Genomic DNA, 20,920 nt, shown 5'->3' on the forward strand with positions numbered 1-20,920 from the left:
AGGCTGGCTAATAAGACCACTCATCATAGATGTTCCTCAGGCAAGGGTAAAACAACCAAGCGAAAGTGAATGACCAGCCAAAGAGATGGTGGCAATGGAATGGACAAAACCAAGGATCATCTAGAAAACATGTTGATAGAAACGGAAATCACAAGATGTAAAGTGGGAATGGTTTCATTTTTACACAAGCTTGAAATGGAAAAAAACTATGCTTGGATTTGGTTTCATTTTTACCTAATCTTGAAACAAAGATAAACTATGCTTGAATTTGGTTTCAATTTTACACAAGCTTGAAACAAAAATAAATTGTGCTTGAAATAATTTTGCATGCCCCTAGCATAATGAGTCAATTTGAGGAACATGCCCCCCATGCTTCATTTCATTCACGTAAATGGATGGAAAGAATGTTCACTTACGAGATCAAGTGAAAGACTTGACTGGGATTTTATGAGGTCTAATCAAAGACTCGAACTGGAAGGGGGTTTGTTTCATTTTTTAATGAGCTTGACACATGAAAATAACCATGCTCATGACACCTTGTTTCATTTTTTACCGAGCTTGACACAAGTAAAAGAACTATCCTCATGGTCCTTATTTCATTTTTTAATGAGCTTGACACAAGACAAGGAACTCTGCTCCATACCTTGATCACAGATCAAAAGAGGCCATGGCTTCCAAGAGTTTCTCATTAGAGGGGAGAACAACACTTTGGAAGGGATACATGTCCAGAGATCCAAAGGAAAATTTGGGCTCCAATGTCCCCAGTACATGATGTACTACATCACCTACTAGATCATTAGTAGATGCGGGCATGGAACAGGTGGTCACTTAATTAACCTGTGGCGGAGGTGATACTGCTTGCACATAATAACCATTTAGGGATGCTAGTTGATTGGGAGCTCATTCAAAACCAATGAATGTAATTTAATCAATGATCATAATGTTTCCTTCATGCGGAAGATACATCACTTGAAAGAGGGAATAAACAAGAGGTCCCATGACATAAACATAGTCACGCCAAAGGAGTATATTAAAATCTAAATGGCCTTGGACAACCATCGTGTCTATATAGACAATCTTTCCTCCCAAAGTAATAGGTAACTTAGGAAGGATCCCTAACAGTTGATTGGTTCCTTTATTAAAAGCTAACAGATTCTGGGTGGCGGGGACAAGCTAAGGAGAACCTAAATCTTTCCAAGAAGTTGACGACAGAATGCTAATAGATGTGCCCTCATCTATAATTGTGCTAGGTATGGCCATATGGTAAGCTTGTATCATAATCTGGAAAGCCACATAAGATGGAAGGCGATATCCTGCCAGTCAACTTCAATCAAAAGAAGTGACTAAACTACTCAGAGGGGGTGTCATAGGAATGTTTGAGATACACTCTTGCTCGATGGGACCAGGAAAGATACTCTCATGCACCTCAGGAACAGGAGGATTTACCTCCAGTTCATTTGAGATTGAAGAAACCAGAAGAACCTGAGCAGTATGAGGTTCACTCACTACCGAAAAGGTGCATTTAATTTAAGATGGAGTCAAGCCTACCAGTTTCTCAACCAATGGTTGGTCAAGAATGAACTCATGAGACTCACTATCAGAGAGAGAGGGCTTGACCAAAGATGACTTTTGATCAATCACTAGATCAACTAGTGAAGGATCAAGGGAAAGCTTCTGATACCCAGTCGGAAGATGAGGTTGGGAAGCAGTAAAGTTTTCCAACTCTTTGGAAGCTTCATCCATTAAAGGAAAAAGGTGAATGGGATGATTACCTTCACACAACTTACAAGGAATTTGACTTTTCCCTTTTTCCCATGGGATTTACTAATTGAAGGTTTATCACCAGCATGATCGCTAGAGAATGATGAAAAGGGTCGATGTGAACCTATATACCACACTTCTAAGACCTAGGGAATACTAGGATAATTTCGAAGAAAGTGGTCACCCTTACATAACATGCAAGGTAATTTTACTTTTCAAGGTTGATTGGAATATTTTCCTACATCAGTTGCATCCATAGCAATGACTAATTGGTTGCCCCCTTGCTTATTTTTCTTCTTCTTCTTCTTAGCTTCCTGGTTACTAGAATCTAGACTTTCACCAAGCGAAGAGGAAGAACGAGGTGAAGAAATAGACAAAGAAGGGAAGGGGTCAACTTTAGGATCATCATGATGTTGGTTTTGTTCAGTTGGAGGAGAACTCGTTTGAAAATCAGTTTGAGCACTCGGAACCACCGACGTCGAAAATAACCAAATTGACAAACCAATGGTCAATCTAGGAACGGACAATGTCGCCTTATAGGGAGCACCAGTATTTCCAAAAGAAGGAAAACGACTAGGATTCCCATCAGAGGGGCTTCCTTGACTGGTAGACTCAGGAAATGTTGTCATTAGTATCAGCCTAAGATCTACTAAGGAGTATTTCCACAAGAAGGATGTTGTTTCGCAGTCAATTAATTTTAGAATTTGAAAAAAAAACTTTGCCTTTTCATGTTTTAAGAGTCGAGAAAAGGAATAAAAGGTGACTCTAGTCGCTTTTTTTGGTTTAATGAGCTTGAAAGGACAAGTGCTCGATGATATTTTCAAATTTAAAGAGTCAGAAAAGATCGAAATGATTGCTCAGGTGAATCTAGGTAAAAGGAGTACCGAGTAACCGTGAACTGCAATATACACCTCAGCAAAATAATTTTACCAAGGACTTGACGTACGTGCAGGAAATCTCCCCGAATGTTTTGTTCGGTGTATCACGTTTACAGGGCAGTAGACACGGCTTCCTATGGATAAAGGATTGCAACCTAGAGGGGTATCCCTTTATATAAGCGACGATACGAGGAGCACAAGTTCATGCTAGCGCTGTCTAATTCCAAAGCTAATGACAACTACTAAGTTTCAAAGACGTCGAAACACGTCTCTAACCTAGACCACTAAATATGATCATTAATGTTTCGAATTCTCCGTAGGTTAATTGATAGATTTAAAGTTGATCTTGTAATTATGTCTCAATTTCAAGGCCTTAACAATGTTTCTTCTTCCTAAAATGCAAACTAGATAATGAAATGAAATCTTTCAATTCAATGAAGGCTAGCTATGTAGGGAAGAAAATCACTCAAATCATGCATCAAACCAAATGCAATAGGCATATATGACTATCCTCAAATGCAAAAAATATGAAATCTAATCTTTCATATGCTAAGCAAACGCAACACCAAAGAAAATCTTAAAGCAAAATCTCTAAGATATAATGCTGATTTTTTCTTCTCTTTTTGAAATGCAACAAACGTAATCTAGTGCAAAGGGAAAGAGAATGCAAGAAAACCAAGAAGTATGAAAATTACTTTCACATCAATGATTCGAATGCAACAAAAAATGTTCCGAGAACTAGGAAAATAATTGCACTTACACTTTTAGTTTGAAACATAAATAACTTCAAAGAAAACACTTTTCTTTTGATTCCAAAGAGACAATCAATCTGTAATCTATCGCTTGTCGAATGAAGCCTAAGAAACTTTCACTATATCCACTAATGAAAACAACTTAAGGCACAAGAACCAAAAGTAATCTGCAAGCAGGTCTGAACACACAAAGACTTTTTAACGCAGGCAATCAATCTCTGATTAGAAGATCGACGAGTGTACTAAGGTTGACCTAGAAGACCTAGAACCCTAAAAGGCTAATCAAACTTCAAGAACACTCAAGCCAAGTCAAAAAGAAATTGCAAGCAGACACTGAGAGAGTCAATGAACAAACACACTGGTAAATCTCAAGGAGAAGACAACTGAAACTGAAAATCAAAGAGAAAACCCTAAATTTCTAAGTTTTCTGCAATCATCGCACCTGTCAGAATTAAAGTAGCGATCATCACTACTATGACTAGAAAAATCGTGATATCATCATGATTATCAGGATTATATCCGCGATGGTCAAGGAAAAGGACAAATAAATTTAAAATCTTCAAAAATAGCTCAAGTTAACAATCTTCAAACATCTACCAGGCAATGACATTGACTGCAAGCAAGAAATGAAGTCTAAAAATCAATGGTTGACCAAACTCGTCAAAAGACAAGGTGAAGGAGAGGAAGGAAAAGGTCATAGGCTCCCCATTGGAGTCACCATTTTGTTGTTAAGGTTAATCCTCTATGTGGACAGAGACAATCCCTCTATCCCAATGAGTGGGTCTAGCAACTTGAGAGGACAATCAACTAGACATCTTCCTAGATTATGATTGAAAAATAGAACAAGAGAGAAGGCCTACCTTGTTCTGATGCTAATTCGATTTCCTTTGTTGAAATCCTCGAACTGCTTGTGTCAAGGTCTTGTTCCTGCTTCTTCCAGTGCTTATGTACCTGCACAAACAACCAAGAGACAAAAAAGCATGCCAAAACCAATATCAAATCCAATAATAATCTATTTAGCTGATCAAGGAATGCCAAACAAATACATACATGAACATATATATTGGGAAGATGAACCAGCAGTTGTATTATTATTTAAAGAATAAAGGGGAAGCTTACAACCATAGCCTTGATGTTGAAAGGCTCTCCTTGAGTGGTAATCCAAGTCCAAGCCAAGAAACTCTCCAACACTCCTTCTCCAAGTCTAATGAATAACCTCTAAGCACAAGCTCAGCATAGGGGTGCAAATGGACATAGATCAACCATTTGGGAATGGTAGAGGGGGAATTTATAAGCTGGGAGAGGGAGTTAGACATCCTCCAAAGATAGGATTAGGCCCACATCTTAAGGAGGTATCTCATAGGGATGAGACCAAGAGGTCAAATTAGGAGGATTCAACCTCATCTATGCGAAACCACCTCCAACTCGCCGCTCTGGAAGCTTCTAGATCACGAAGCTTCTCATCCTCTATGGGAAAACTCCATTTTTGAGACCATCGCGAGTATGAAAGAGAACAGGGCGATGCCATCGCTGTCTTAACAAGGTGCAACAGGCGATCATCGCGGTTTTTAGCTTCATAAGTGCGATGATTCTCATTTTAGGGTTTCATAAGCTATTTCTTCAGGGAAAGCTCTAGATATTTTCTAGGCAAATTTAAAGGAGGGATCTAAGCTACACACATTAATGAATATAATGTATAATGATCATGTTTCAGGCACTTCAGGGTATGTCACAGGGAAGTGTAGGAGGCGTGACAAAATACTGTGTAACACCTCCCATCTATCTTGAGAGGCAAATCTAAGAGGGGAAATGAACTTAAAAAGAAAAACAAACCTAGAATTTTTAAGTAAGAGAGAGGAGCATGTTTAATATTTTAATACATTTCATGAAATAAATCTGAAAATTTGATATGAGAATGTTTAATATTTTAATCTAATATTTTAACACCTTTTATTTCATAAATATGAAAATTAATAAGTAAATATATGTATATAGATTATGAGGTTACCAATGACGATGATTTATGTTCATATATGTATTTTAAATAAATAATTGTAAAAACAATTATTCATATTTTGTATTTAAATTAAGGATATTTGAATGTGAAATATTCTTGAAAATTAGTATATTTTTAATTATTTTATTAAATAACAAATATATTTTAATATTAAAAAATATAATATGCATTTCATAACATAATATTATAATAATTAAATTAAATTAATTATTTTAAAAAAATCATTAAAAAACATTATTAACAAAGATCCATGTGAATTTGATTTCTTAAATATGAAGATATTTATGTATTTTTTTAAATATATATTAAATTAATTTAAATTATTTTTTATATTAATTCTAATATAATTATAATTATATTTTTGTCAACTATAAAAATATACATTGTAATCCTTCTCAACTCATAGGAATCTTATTTTTGAAAGTTCGAAATGCACTATTGAAAAACAAAATGAATTTCTAGGATCATAACCTAGAATCATATGTCACTAGTATTTATGTGTATCTTGCTAGCAAGCTATGTTAAGTCTATATCTGCTTTAGTAATTTGATTTGAACATAAACAATGCTCTCTTGGTGCTTCCTATCTTGTAAAAATGTCAATTCTCTAATTTGTCGATAGGCGTATATATGTGAACTTTAGGTGCAAGGAGGTTTGTTGATTTTCTCTCTTGTTAATATTGGGTGGACAGGATTTGTTGAGGAGTGAATATGCCAAGGTATTCTTCGTCTCAATGTTAAATCTACAGCTGAAGTGAACGAGAGAGGGCAGCGATGTCGTTTGATGCGAAGGACAGATGTTGTCTAATTGAATTTGGAAGTGTTGGCGGTGGTGTTAAGGAATCAGTGAAAACTATGATGTTATGGAGTAAAATTCCGTTGTTCACATAACCACTTATCCACTCTTGTCAAGTTTTTAATGGGAGAAAATTAATTTTTTAATAAATTAAGCGATTTCATAAATGTGTAGCGTCGGCATGTGTATTAAAAATAATGGATAACTACTTCTCCACTATTCCAGTGAAGTTTTTAGTGGGCGAAAATTAAGTATTTTAATAAATTAAGTGAGTTAATGAATTCAAAATTAAGTAAGTTAATAAATGTGTAGTGTTGGCGGTCGTATTAAAAACAATAGATAACTAATCCACTATTATAGTGAGGTTTTTATTGGGCGAAAATGAATTTTTTTAATAATTTACATGAGTTAATAAATTCAAAACTAAGAGAGTTAATAAATTCAAAATTAAGCGAGTTAATAAATGTGTAGTGTTGGCAGATGTAAATTTATGCAGTAAAAATTAAAGTTACGTAGTAAATAAATTGAAACACCGACACACTAACACAAATGTTAAAAATGTTAATAAATAAATAATTAAAAATATTTTTTAGTTGTGGATGATAAAATGGTTTGGATTTTGATGTATGTAAAACAATTGAAATTGCAGTGGGATGCTAAATTGGTTGCATGGTGCTGGAATTGGATGTTTATGTATGTTTCAGTTCCTGTCTTCATGTTTCTTGGAGGTTCCTGTTGTAATTGAATTGCCTCGGTGTGTTGTGCTTCCTACGGTTGGTGTTGCAGACATTAAGTTGGCGTTGTAGACATTGGGTTAGCGTTGCAGACATTGGGTGGTCGTCTTTCGTGAAAAGAGTAATAAATCTTTACCCTTCGCTAAGATGGTAATTACAAAGAGAATATTTTTATTTATTAAGGTTACAAGGATGTATGTGAAACTGATAACTAGAAGAAGAGGAAGTACAAGAACGAGTTCAGGGGTTTGTACGTTCACGTCGACTTACTACTAAGCTGTTGAGCACAGTCCTTGCAGAGCAGTCTCCTTTGCTTTCAAGTCGTAGTGAATATAAAAGGAACAATAAACATTTTGTGTTAGTGTGTAAGCGAAAATTTTGATGTTGCCTTAAGACGATATGGTTGTCACCATCTCAGTAAAAGGAACAGTAAATACCTTCACTCCTTTTTTTCGCAGGAGAAAATAAGTGTTACATAGTATAGTAGCATAATTTGATACAACGTCAGTCCCAGAATAATTGATTTCCACTACAAACTTATTTGGCCAGAATAAATGGTATTAAATTTTGAGTTAGAACAAAAATTCAAAATCACTATCGGTGATGTTTTATTTATAAGGAAATTTAAATATTATTGTCGACTTACTGCCAACTTGTTGAGGACACTCTTGCTGGAGCAATTGCATTTGCATGCATATAAATACACCTAAGCGCAAACTAGAGAAACCCAATTCGTCTTAAGCCAAGATGGTTGTCACCATCTAGTAAATGGGTGACTCGAAAAACTAAAATGTCCAACTCGTAGTGAATATAAAAGCAACAGTAAATAATTTGTGTTGTTGGAAACATATCCTTGACTCTTTTTTTTACGCAGGAAAAAAAGGGTTAGATGCTATAATAGCATAAGTCGCTACAATGACATAACTGGTAGACGTACCTGAATGCAAGTTGTGAATAGTGGAATATGGACCCGAAGTAATTAAGAAGTGTTTTCTTTTCTAAAATTATTCCAGAAATTGACGTAGAGCTGGCACAAACAAATAAAAATAGACTACAGTAAATGTAAGTTCACGAACGAGCATATTTGTTTTAAAAATATTACATTCCAACATCTCATATAGTGTATTCAACTCTTTAATATAATTTGTGATTCATCTAAATAATTACAATGAAAATTGCAAACAAATAAAAACATGGTTGCGCGATGAATTCAATGTATTACAAAACAAAGAAGTAACATAAGTAATGTCATGTCCAAAATCATTTACGTAAAATCTAACATAGTTTAAACAGAATGTACCAATCAGAAACCCTTAATTCTAGCAACTTCCAAACTCATAAGACTCGAAATTTAGTTGAGGCACCACTGTTGAGCTAAAATTCTAGCTAGGAAGGGCTACGCTGCTAACCTGGAAAAAAGAGAGAACAGTCAATTGGTAACTAGAGAATCTATTTCCATCTTAATCCAAGATGGTTGTCGTCATCCAGTAAATGGGTGACTCGAAAAACTAAAGTGTTCAACTCGTAGTGAATATAAAAGAAACAATAAATATTTTGCGTTGTTGGAAACATATCCTTGACTCTTTTTTATATAGGAAAAAAGAAGGGTTAGATGCTACAATAGCATAAGTCGCACCAGTAGAAGTACCTGAATTCAAGTTGCAAACAATGGAATATGGACCTGAAATAATTAAGACGTATTTTATTTTCTAAACTTATTCCAAAAATTGACGTAGAGCTGGCACAAACAAATAAAAATAGACTGGAGTAAATGTAAATTCACGAACGAGCATATTTGTTTTTAAAAAATTACATTCCAACATCTCATATAGTGTATTCAACCCTTTAAAATAAGCTATGAGTCATCTAAATCATTACAATAAAAATTACATACCAATAAGAGCATGGTCGTGTGATGAATTCAATGTATTATAAAAAAAAAGAAGTAACATAAGTCATGCTGCGTCCACAATCCTGTAGGTAATAGCTAACATAGTTTAATCAGAAGGTACCAATCATAAACCCTTAATTCTAGCAACTGTCAAACTCATAGGACTTGAAATTTAGTTGAGGCACCACTTTTGAGCTAAAATTCTAGCAAAGAAGGGCTACGTTGCTAACCTGGAAAAAGGAGGGAAAGTCAATTGGTAACCCGAGAGTCTGTGTCCATACATCGCGAACATGGGTCTGACCTGTCAACAAAATATAATAATATATAAGTAAAATAATTGAAACCAAATGTAGATAAACCAGAATAGAAGAAAATTTTGAATGAATTACTCATAAACATACCTAGGTGATGAAGAAGAAACCCCATCAAAATTTGGTCGCCAGACCAGACCAACAACAATTAAACTGAAAATAACAATTAATTTCGTCAAGCTTAATTCAACATTAAACTGAAAATAATGATTATATGGAACTGTGAATGCTGGAGAGGTAACGTAACCTTTAATTCTAGCAGGTGTTGAACTCATAGGACTCGAAATTTTGTCGAGGCAACACTGTTGAGTAGAAATTCTAGCTAGGAAGGGTTGGGTTGCTAAACTAGAAAATAGAGGAAACAATCAATTCGTAACCGAAGACTTTGTGTCCATACACCATGAGCATGGGTCTGACCTATAAACAAGAGATAAGAACATATAAGTAAAAGAGTTGAAATCAAAACGTAGATAAACCACAATAGAAGAAAATTCTCATTAACATACTAACAAACATACCTGGGTCACGAAGAAGAAACCCCATTAAAATTCTGTCACCAGAGCACACAAGATGATAACCTTACAAGCCATGAATTGATTAAATAAGATGAATTGATTAAATAAGATGAAGGGCATCGAGCATGGGTTTCGTACTCGGTCGGAGCTAAGGGAAGCCTAGGATAACTGACCTTAACAGAGGATTTGCCACTGATGCAACCAAAAGACTCAATTAGGAGTATAGTGAGAAAAGTAGGACACCTATGTGAGACACAGAAACCTAGCTAACGGGTGAAGTTTCAGAGCTCAATTTTGCCAAAGTGACAAAGACCGAATGACCCCTCTGTGGCCCCAGAAGAGGGTTTTTGATTACCTAAACGACCCTCTTTGCTTCTACACTGTCGATGCTAGGGTTGAACCAGAATTGTCGATTAGATTGGAAATTTGGAGATCAGTAGTGATAGGTGGAGGGTTGAGAAGGATTTTATGGATTTCGATGCCAACCTTGATTAACCAACGATTGCCAAGTTCGATATCTGTAGCAATAGGTGTCGAAAGGAAGGGATTGAATCTTCGTTGATCTTCAGTGTAACTTAATTGATATGGGATGGAAAATTGTAATACATTCACAATAATAGAAATTATTACTTTAGGACTACTTTAGTAAAAATGATAAATGATAAATTGTCGAAATAAATGATAATATAAGTCTTATCCATATGAATATTATGAATATCATTAAATCACTTTAGAATCTTCATGATCAAATTTCACTTTATGTATTGTATGTTTATGATACTTACAATTCAATCTTACATATTCAAACCAACTAAAACACTCTTAGAGCTCAAGAAAATGCCACATCATCTAAATAAAGTATGACTGTATAAAATTAATATATAAGAATGTTAATTAGTTCAATTTTGTTTTTTAAAATTAATATCAATATTTTTAATTTTAAATATTATTTTTTATTATTATTTCTTTACAACAAATATATTATGAGAAAATAGAAGTGCAATAATTGTTAAACAATTGATTGCCGAGAGGAAAATTGATTTATAATAGTCGAATATATACAAATTCACAGAAGGTTTGGGGTTGAAATCGTTGGAATTCATAAAAATTACTCGCGCCCTTCTCGAGGTGAGGAGACTATGTTTTTCTTAGAAACCCTTTGCAATGAGAATAAAACGGTCAATCGTAATTCAACAATAAAGTGAAAATAACAATTAAATGGAACTGGAAGTAGAGAATGCAAAAATTAGGTGTTGTTGTGTAGAGAATATTTGCCCACCTGAGAATTCTGCAGAGTCAAGAGAGTTTGCACCGCATTGTTGGAAAGGATTGTAAACTTAGTGTAATCTACCAAACTTATTCCACAGATTCACATAGAGTTGGCTGAAACATATAAATAAGATTTTCATATAGAAAAATACACTGGAGAGCAAATGTATTATAAGAAACCATCAATTGTCGAGAGGAAAATTGATTTAAAAGTGTCAAATATATATAAATTCACATAGAATTTGAGGTTGAAACCCCTGAAATTCATAAAAATGACTCACACCCTTCTCGGGGTGAGCAGAACACCAGCCCAACCCAGGGACTCAAATGGTAACTACACAGTACCTTCCTTAGGTAGAGGCAACTCAAAATATAAACCCCAGCAGATGCGAAAAATTACTTTTAAGTTCTCATAAACCATTCACGAATCAAAAGGAAACTCATTCACCAAATTAACATATAGATATGCAGATGGAAAATCCAAAAACATTATACACATTATAGATGCAACAAAACTCGACTAGACTGTTATATATAAATATAAAATTTATAATTGTGTATTGTAAATCAACCACATCATAAAAATTATTTGTTCTATCAAGACACTTGGATTTACATAAAGTATCTCTAAACGATTGCAGAATTATTATAGATAGTTAAATTACAGACAAATTGAACGGTAAGGCTCCTTGCACCTTGTAAGTTACGAATTAGCTTGGCGCAGTAATGAAAATAAAATAACAGATATGAAAACCCTTTCAGTCCGAATAGGGCTTGCCAACAACTACATAGAGACTGTTCATAAATTAAAATGATTCATTCCTAAACAACTATCTAAACCCTATTGGGTTCCATATTTAAATAACATGGGAGTAAGGCACATGGTAAGAGGAAAATAGAGATGAGGGTCAATTGTTGTCACTCGTACATTAAATCAAAGCCTTCCTTCAAGCTCAAATAAAATGGAGAATTAGGGTATAACCTGTACATCAAACAAGCCGCTTAGAAACCTTGTTAGTAACAGTAATGCTACCATTACAAAAAATAGGGTAAATACAATCAGTAAAATGGACATTTTACCTGTGAAAAAACTAGAATCTGGCATGGAGCGAAAGCCTGTCAGTGGACAGAAACCTCAAACATTAACCCTGGAAAGGAAAGAACATCATTGGCGCAAAACCATCGCTCAAGTCAGAACCTTACCTGCTTGAGGCAGAGGAGGAGCATTTTGCTAGCGAATTAAAGGAAACCCTTGACAGGAAGACTAGCCACCTAAAAATTGCAAGCATGAGAATTTATTAGTGATTTGACCATGTCGGCCATGATCATTAATCAAACAAAAAGAGGGTCGTGAGTGAAATTACATTGGAACCATTAGAAAGCCCTTTCGCCAGTGAGGTGCAGTTGCAGAGCGGTGCTTCCAAGTTTGGACAGGGAGAAAATGACCGGAAACCGAGAGAGTTGGGCAGGGTGGTTACCTCAACAATTGCAGATCCCAATTGACCGTGATATTGTCACCACTATCGATCAATGGTGCAGAGGAAACACTGGAGAAGCTTCTAGGTACAACTTGGCACGCAAGGAAAAAGACAATTGTACACCATAAGCCTATATATATATGTGCCTAAGGGGATGAACCAACCCTCGGTGTAAACCTTTGGTAATGTTGCTATGTAAAAATATCAAACCAATAATTCAAATGTTTTTTTGAAACTATTATTTAAACCATGCTTGTTAATCATGTGTTCAATGTCAGTGTTTTATATAGTGTCCATTATGCTAATTCCATGTTACTCATAAATTCATTAACTATGGTTTGAAGGTAAATATATTTTTTTTAATTTACCTTTTTGGGGTACGAATGCATATTCGTAATATCAATTTACTTCTTTTTTTTTGTAATACAGACACGGTAATCTAAGAAAAACAAGCATCTAATTTAATTATAGTAATTGAGGTGGTTTTTAAATATGTGGTTCACAACCCTTACACATGAAAGGTATAGGGTTTGTCTCATTAACGAGTGTATGGTAAAATTTGGACGTATATTTCACATATGATATTAACCACTCTTATATAGGAGAGAAAATTTGTTTCATGTTTTTGAGTGTGAGAAGGAACTTTTTACAAGAAAGTAAATTTATTCATTTTAAAAAGTAAAATTACATTGGAATATTTAGAAGGTATATTTTAAATGTATTATTAAGTGTAAATGATGTAAAAGTTAAATTAAAATATTTTATTAATTAAAATATCTAAAATTATATTTTGAATTTGCATTTGGAACTGAATTCCAAAAAAATATAAGTCCATGTCAATTTTGCTTTTAAAAATTAGTATTTAATAATATTAATATTTTTAATTTTAACCCCGGATGCGGGTGGCGGACTGGGAAGGACGGGCGAGCCACATGCCACGCATGGGCTGCCCCGTGTTAACACCACGGCCACCAGGAGAAGGCCGTCAGCTGATAAATGAAGCCCCTGCTGCGTTAATGCATTTAATGGCGAGGAAGCATGGTAGATGGAAATGCAGAAGGAAGTTAATGTGCGCCTGCATCGAGGGAATGAGGCAGCGTTTTACAGGCACGATGGATCGGGCAAGGAATTATTGTCTGAGAAGAGCTGGAAGAGGCGGAAACACAGAGGGCCTCGGCGATGGCAGTCTCTATCACCCGGAGGCTTGGATACCCGTGGCTATTGCCACTCTGGTTGCTGGTCTAGCAGACGTAGGCAATTGGCACAATTGCAACGACAGTTCTGGAAATGGTTTAATCTGCTACCAAGGGGAGGATTTCAGAGTGAAGATTGGGTACCAGAGAGAGATTTGGAGAGCAATTGGTTCTGCCATCGATTCCAAACTCACCCGCAAGCATACAGAAGAAGAATCGGACTCACCATGGTCAAAATTCGAGAACGACAGTCATGCAGGAGAGGTCCAGCGAGAGGTTCCTCCTCAAGAGCCCCTGCAGCAGATGAGCATCACCACTGCTGCTGCTGTTATTGTCATAGGAGAGCCAGGGCTACCCCGCTCCCCATTAGACATTTCTTGGAGGTGGGGAGTCCTAATGAAGGAAAACCGGAGCTTCCCTCATTCGGCTCTGTGGTATTCACGCTGCAAAGCTCTGAGGACAACCCAGGGCTTAGTGCCCACATATCAGTCATGTTTACAAAAATTCCGGAAGGCAATGGGGAGGACCCCCCTCAGAGCTTGCCGGAGAAGCAACTGGAAGGCAAGGGCAAGGAAATTGACAGAGGAGAACAAGAGGCGGCGGAACAGGGCTCAGCTATGGTGCCTCCAGCGTCTGAAGCTGGAAGCATGGAAGATAAAGGCTCGCAAGACACCTTTCCTCCAGTGGGGCCACCCCCTCCAGGCGTCGACGAAGAGATATGGAGGAAGATGTGGGAGGGACGAGCAGAGGGTGATGGCTGGGCGTACGTGGTTGAAGACAAAAGCCTTGCTGAAGAGGCAGATGCCCAGCTCGCGGCCCTCCTTCCACCTTCAGCTCGTCTCCAGGATTAGCGCAGCCGCGGGTATTTTTCTCTTGTCATTTCGTTTTGCTTGCTGGCAGATGATGCTTACATCTCCGCCGTGTGTAATTTTGACTAGTCTCTGGTCTAGTCTTAATTTTAAATGGTCTAAGTTGATAGCTGATATGAGCGCCTCTGTCATGCTCACTTCTGTCTGGTCTGTGAGTCAGTCTATTTTGGTAGTAAGCCCCTGCGTGGGCAAGAATGTGTTGGGTCTACACTCTGCTGCTCCTCAGGGAGTCTGAACTTGTCTGGAACTGTTTCAAAAAGTCGATCCGGTGCTGCCCCTGTGTGGGAGCTTTTGATGTCATGGCAATGTCTGAATGGTTTTGGCGAAGCTACCCCAGCAAGGGAGCTTTTAGAACTATGGTCAAGGTTCCCAGGGTGCTACCACAGGCCCTGGAAGACATGTCTTACTGTTTGTAATTTTTACTTGTATATATAATACATGACTTAGCTAGTTAAAATAATAAAAAAAAAATATTTTTAATTTTAAAGATTATTGTTTAGTTATTATTTCTTTTCTTATTTTTGGTTGTAAGTAGGTGATGTTTTTGGATAAATTTTGTTGTTTAATATTTTATATTGTGATGATGAATAATAGAATATAACACGTATTATTTTTTGTTGAATATGACATTAATAATATAATATTGATTGTGATGGTTATTGGGTATAATTATAGTTAGCAAGTCCAGTTGCATCACAATTCTAAGGTAGTTTTAAGTGCATGTGAAGAACCGATGTATTGTGTGAGTCCTCTTATGCATGAGAGTGTGAGCTTAGAGGCCTCTAGATATGAAGTAATAGTAAGTATGTAATTTTTTTTTTAATTTAAAAAATAAACATTTAAAGTTGGTTAAGGGATTGAGACACATTTTCGAAACGTAATAATTGTCGAAGATGTATGTTATAATAAAAGAAACAAAATTAATATCAAAGAGACTAATGTTTCTTGTTCCCTTACTATTTTATTGAGTTGATATTGTATAATTTTATTACAGAAAATTTAAATATTTGAATGGATGTTTTGTAAGTATTTTTAACTTCTTTTTTATAATTTGTGAAATATAAATTTCTCACATTGTATATGGTTTGTGGAATATATGAATAGTTTAGAGCTTAATTGTTATAAGAATTTAAAATTTTATCAATTTTCAATTTAAACTTTTGTGAATTTTTAAATTTGAGTTTTATTAGACGAATTTGAATTTTTTACTAGAATGTGTTTTTTTTAATTATGAAGTTTTAAGTTGCACTATTTAATTTATTTACTCTAATATTGAAGTTTTTTTAATTATGAAGTTTTAAGTTGCACTATTTAATTTATTTACTCTAATATTGAAGTCTATGGCAACCAAGTAATGATGAAAATTGATTGTTTTCCCAATTGATTTTGACATTAAAATAATGAATGAATGTTGTGCCTATTGTGATTGATACATTTTTTTGTTTTTCTTTGTAGTAGACAAGGGAAGTTTTCTTTTGTTCCCAGCAAAAGTTGTTGCTTTTGGTATGGATCCTGCTATTTGGAAATTTCTCCCCTCTGAGATTATTGAGCTTGTGTTTCATCGGCTTCTTTTATTGGTGTTGATTAAAATTAAGTTGGTTTGTAGACAATGGTGTATTGTTTTGGAAAACCTGTTTTTCCTTGTGAGTTGCAATTGATGGAATGAGAAAGAGTTAGGATTTATTTCTTTCCCTGCTCATTTTGCCGATGATTGCTTCATAGCATCATACCTTAACAATAGAGGTCACTTGTCTAATATGGTTTTTCCTTTTCTTCATTTTGCATTCAAAATTGAATGTACAATGGGATCAATGATTTTTTTTAGCACGCATGGAAGTTATTTGCATACAAAAAGTTATTTCATTATCAACCCTTTTACGAAGAAGTATAGAAATGTTGGAGTTCTCAGTCTTAGGGAGTGAGGATGTTGGGTGTGGAGCTTGATTATCTTATGTGTTCAAAGGTATTGCCGCATTGGACCCTAGTTCATGATGGGGCGACAACGCCGCCCGTAAAATATTCGCTGCAAGGGGGGTCCGGGGGGGTGGCTGTGATCTTTGGGAGTCCACCCTAGGCGGGGGGATCGAGGACAGCACCCCCGAAGCTAAGAATAGATGCAAAATTGCCTTGTAAAATGTTGTAATTTTGTAGTCAATCTGGGCCGTCCATTTGGCAGATATCTGATGGTATAAGTTATGTTTAATTTAGGGTTTTTTTTCCCTAGAAGGCAACTCCTCGCTATATCTAAGGGAATTGTATTGCGTCTATGCATATCTGTATTCTAATTGAAGAAGAGAGAGGAGATTGAGAGCGAAGAGGGAATTACAGCGGATCTGCTGTAGGCTGTATCTCTTCAGTTTGCTGGATAACATAAAAAAAAGGATTGGTTGTTTCTCTGTGGATGTAGCCCAAACTGGGTGAACCACGTATATCTGTGTCTCTCTTGTTTTATGTGTTTTCTGCGTTTATATTTCTGCAATATTTTATGTGTTCCATTGCTCTGTAATATATAATTCTCTGACAAAGGATTCTTCTATATTTGTTGTAAAAATGCAATCCATGAAAACATGAATGGTTGTTCTTGAAAGATGTTTCTAAAAACATGGATTCACATTTTCTCATTTGCAGTAGTGTTAATAATGTTTAAAACATGATGGAGCTTCCACATGGTGGTGTAACGCCACCAAAGGAGGATGTCTTCTTTAAAGAAAAGTTTTATTGGGTATATCTAGATAGAGATTATGAAGATTACCCTACTTATGGTTACACTATCTACTGGTTTGATTTAAATAAAAATAATTGGGGTTATTCATTTGTTCATATTGTTGATATGCAGTGTATGTCATTAGGGTTATACAGAAATCAACTTGTTTGTGTTACTAAGAATGGTTCGAACTCCGTTTGGTCACTTGAAGAGATATAGAATTTTGAATTTGGTTGATTCTCGAAAGAGCGAAGTCTGGAATATTTTGAAAACGATTCAGGGTACAAATGGTCATTTCTTGAAATTGTCTCTATGGATATAAATAGTAAATGTTTAGGTTACCTACCTTTTGTGTATAGTTGAAGAAAAATTCCTTATGCTACGTTGGTCCAAATTGCAGTTAAAGGTGTATCATTTAGTGACTAGATTGTGCAAAACAACAATTGTTGATGGACTTTCCATGCTCGAAGCATCATGCTTCTATCTACAAACCGTTGAAGATTTTGATGATGTGATTGAAAATGGAAATTTTTTCGCTTATTCCAAATGTAGATTCTATTGTTGACATACCTCCACTACCTGTGGATATATTGAATTAGCCTTTGAGGCTTGAACATGTTTGTTTTTTGATATTGTTGAAGACCCTAGGTATGTTTAATGTTTTTAAACATTTTTGTAAGATCATTGTAATTCACATTTTGAAGTCATATTGTATTGGCTGAAAGCCTTGCAAGTGTTTGTTTTTGTGGATGTTGATATATTATTTGTTTCTGTGACCTCTTCGATTATCTGTAAGGGGGTCATTGTTCCATGTGTTTGAACTTTGTGGTGGGAAAGATAATTTTTCAAATAATTATTGCATGTGTATATCCTTGAAATTTGAAGGCGTATTTGTTAGTATTTAGTTTTTTGAAGGTTGAAGAGTAGGTATTATTTTTCAAGGCGATTGCAAAACGAATTTTGAATTGACTTTAACTTTATCATAGAAATGTTGAGTGAACTAAGAAGCAAAGGTGGTGCGAAAAGGCCTCGCTTTGCTGCTACATGGCAACGATCAAATGAATACCAATAGTAGTGGTATCAATAAAATAAGTTATTCATTAAAGCACAGAGAAGAGTTGCATACCAACAAAAAAAAAAGAACTTTAGCAAATCACAAAGAAGGAGGAGTGTAAATCATAAGTATGAAAAATAGGAGTGGTATAGTGCAAAGAAGATTTTGTTTTCATGGTCGTTTTCCTGGATGTTTATGATGTGAAAGGACTTATATTTTTTCAAACTTTACTAACTTTTGTCTTCTTTGGGAACATTGTGTTTCAAAAGAATCTTTATATGAATGACAATGGTATTTTGTGCAAAAAAAATGAAAGAAAAGCAATTTTGGGAGTTTACGACAACAGTAGGAATGAATAATTCCCTGAAATGGTTGAAAAATTGGGAGACAGTGTTGGCGAACAGGGTCAGGGCTTTCCTAGTAGCAACTATATTGTTAATATAGTTATCCCTATTGAATTTGTACATAATCTATTTTTTGCAACAACATAGGCAGTTCAATTTTTTTTCTTTTACATTTGTTTTCTTCCTCATGTGAAGTTTTTACTGTTGTATTTTTTCACCGTATTGTTTTTTTAGAACAATGTCAAAATGATTAGTAACCCGCAAATAGATTCAAAAGCAGTGCAACCTTTATTTGTTCCTGAATGTGAGGGTCAACGACCAACTTGTCAAACTTCATGAAATGACGAAACGTATTGCATCACTAACCGTAAGTTTAGAAAATTTCGTCTTTAGGTAGGAGAACATTTCATTGGCATGTTTATTTTCTTTGTTGTTGATTGTCTTCAAATTTTGTTGTTATTCCATATATTTTCTCAAATGTTGTATGTTTTGGAACATTGTGTTTACATAGGGACGCTTGATAGAAGTGACAACCTTGGGGGCCATGGAAATGGTGGAAGACATGCTATAATGGAAGATAGGGAATCTGATTCCATTGAACAACTTGTTGCGTATGATTTTTTTGGTGATAGTAATATGCTTGCTAGAATGATTGATAATTTGGGCCAATTTGTTGGAAATGTTGGAACCACTATTTGTTGACGTAGCTCTAGAGAGAATATTGTTGAAGCCAAAGAATGTGAGAACACTTTTCCTCTTGGCACAACATAGGTGCTTAATGCAGATTTATTTTGAAAGGTTTTGTGCTTCTGAATCTTAAATTTATATTCTTTTATGAATCTTTTTTTTATGTTTTTTGGTAGAATATTGCTCAAGTGAATAGTGTTTGAGAAAAATATTTGCAGTCAATGCAAGAAATATCAGTTCCCCGACTTGCACATGGATGATGCAACAATGAAGAAAATGTAATTTTTTTTTGCTCTATTAACAAATTTAACTTGTTTTGTAGATATTTCATTCTTACAAAGGTTATTTTCTTTCTTGCAAACAAAATTTGCTTAGGTGTAATGAATGTAGAAGAATGAATTGCCATTCTTTTATGGAAATAAATGATACAACCAATACTCCAGTTCGACGAGTTGTTTCACATCATCACCAAGCTAGAATGGTGTGTTGTAGAGAAAATGAAAGTGATCCTTATCATTTTAGTGAAGATATGGTTGATGTGCATAAAAAAATTCAGTCGAGGATTGATAGTTTGTCTGTTGTGCATATGTGCCATGTGTGCAATGAATGTTATTCTAGTATACAAGTTGTCATATTCTACGAAGGGCCCATTTTAAAAATATGTAAGTGCGATAAAAGTGCTCATCACTTTTGTCACTTTAACAACATGGATCCAGGTGAGCAGCCTGAGTTTCTACGAGTTTTGACACAAATTGAAGAAATGCTAATAATGCGGATAAATCCAATATTGTAAGTGACTCATGCTCGTGGTGGTCAATATAAATATAGTGGCCACACTATAAGTTTTCCACAAGAAATTTCTTCGATTGCGAAGAAGCTTCCACGACGTGTTGAACAACTAGATTTCTTGATTTTGAGAAGGCAAGGTGCTCTATCTGAATACTATGAATGCTATGTTAAGAGAGAATGTGTGATGGATGCATTGCATTATAAAATTGAAATGGAAAAGTACTACAAAGATGTTGAAATTGACATGGATTCATTTTATGCTCTCCTGGAAAAAGTTACTGATGTTTCTAGTAGGTTACAATATGTTGATAGTGATGTTGATGAAATAGCTAGGATGGATGCAAAGATTGAAGCAGGTGGGGCAATTTTTTGTATTGTCACTCATCATCCTTTCTTTCTCTCTTGCCTAATGAATCCAAGGAAGTTGATAGGATGAGAATATTTATTGAGAATGCAAATAGAACATATGTTGAACTAATAGATTAGCCAAATATTGGTACATCTCTAATTAATGAATATAACACTAAAGGATTGCTAGATATTGAATTCCCCACTTTATTCCCTATAGGTGATGTTGATTAGTTGCATCCTCGTATTAGCAATGTTGAGATGCATGAATATGGTTTGCATCTATTGAAATTTTATGATCAAATATTTGGAAGCCATCCTCAATTTCAATGTTGCTAGTTGGATATGATTATGCGACATTGTAGTCAAGCAATAAATTCTTTTTCTTGAAGAAAAATATTCATGAAAATGTGCCTGCAACTATTCTAGAGCCATGTCAACAACATTTTGATCTACCAAATAATAAGTTGGCTGAGAAATTAATGCGTTTTGGATCTTGTCTTAGGGGTATGAGGGCTTATTGGACAATGT

General features: G+C 35.2%; 2 long non-coding RNA genes across 2 annotated transcripts; both read right to left on the reverse strand.

Annotated features, from left to right (window-relative positions):
• Positions 1-8,176: 8,176 nt before the first annotated feature.
• Positions 8,177-10,257, reverse strand: LOC149181110 (uncharacterized). The gene is made up of 5 exons (XR_016257519.1): positions 9,387-10,257; positions 9,230-9,292; positions 9,059-9,129; positions 8,586-8,618; positions 8,177-8,346 (listed from the first exon to the last, which is right to left on the reverse strand). It is a non-coding gene; the product is annotated as an uncharacterized LOC149181110 (long non-coding RNA).
• A 1,578-nt stretch (positions 10,258-11,835) lies between these two features.
• On the reverse strand, positions 11,836-12,492 carry LOC149181111 (uncharacterized). Its single transcript, XR_016257520.1, has 4 exons — positions 12,288-12,492; positions 12,127-12,195; positions 12,004-12,039; positions 11,836-11,905 (listed from the first exon to the last, which is right to left on the reverse strand). It is a non-coding gene; the product is annotated as an uncharacterized LOC149181111 (long non-coding RNA).
• Between the last annotated feature and the right edge of the window lie 8,428 nt (positions 12,493-20,920).

This window comes from Pinus tabuliformis, chromosome 3_2, assembly GCF_031772625.1.
Source record: "Pinus tabuliformis cultivar Carrire ecotype Pingquan chromosome 3_2, CPIR1, whole genome shotgun sequence".
Taxonomy (NCBI): domain Eukaryota; kingdom Viridiplantae; phylum Streptophyta; class Pinopsida; order Pinales; family Pinaceae; genus Pinus; species Pinus tabuliformis.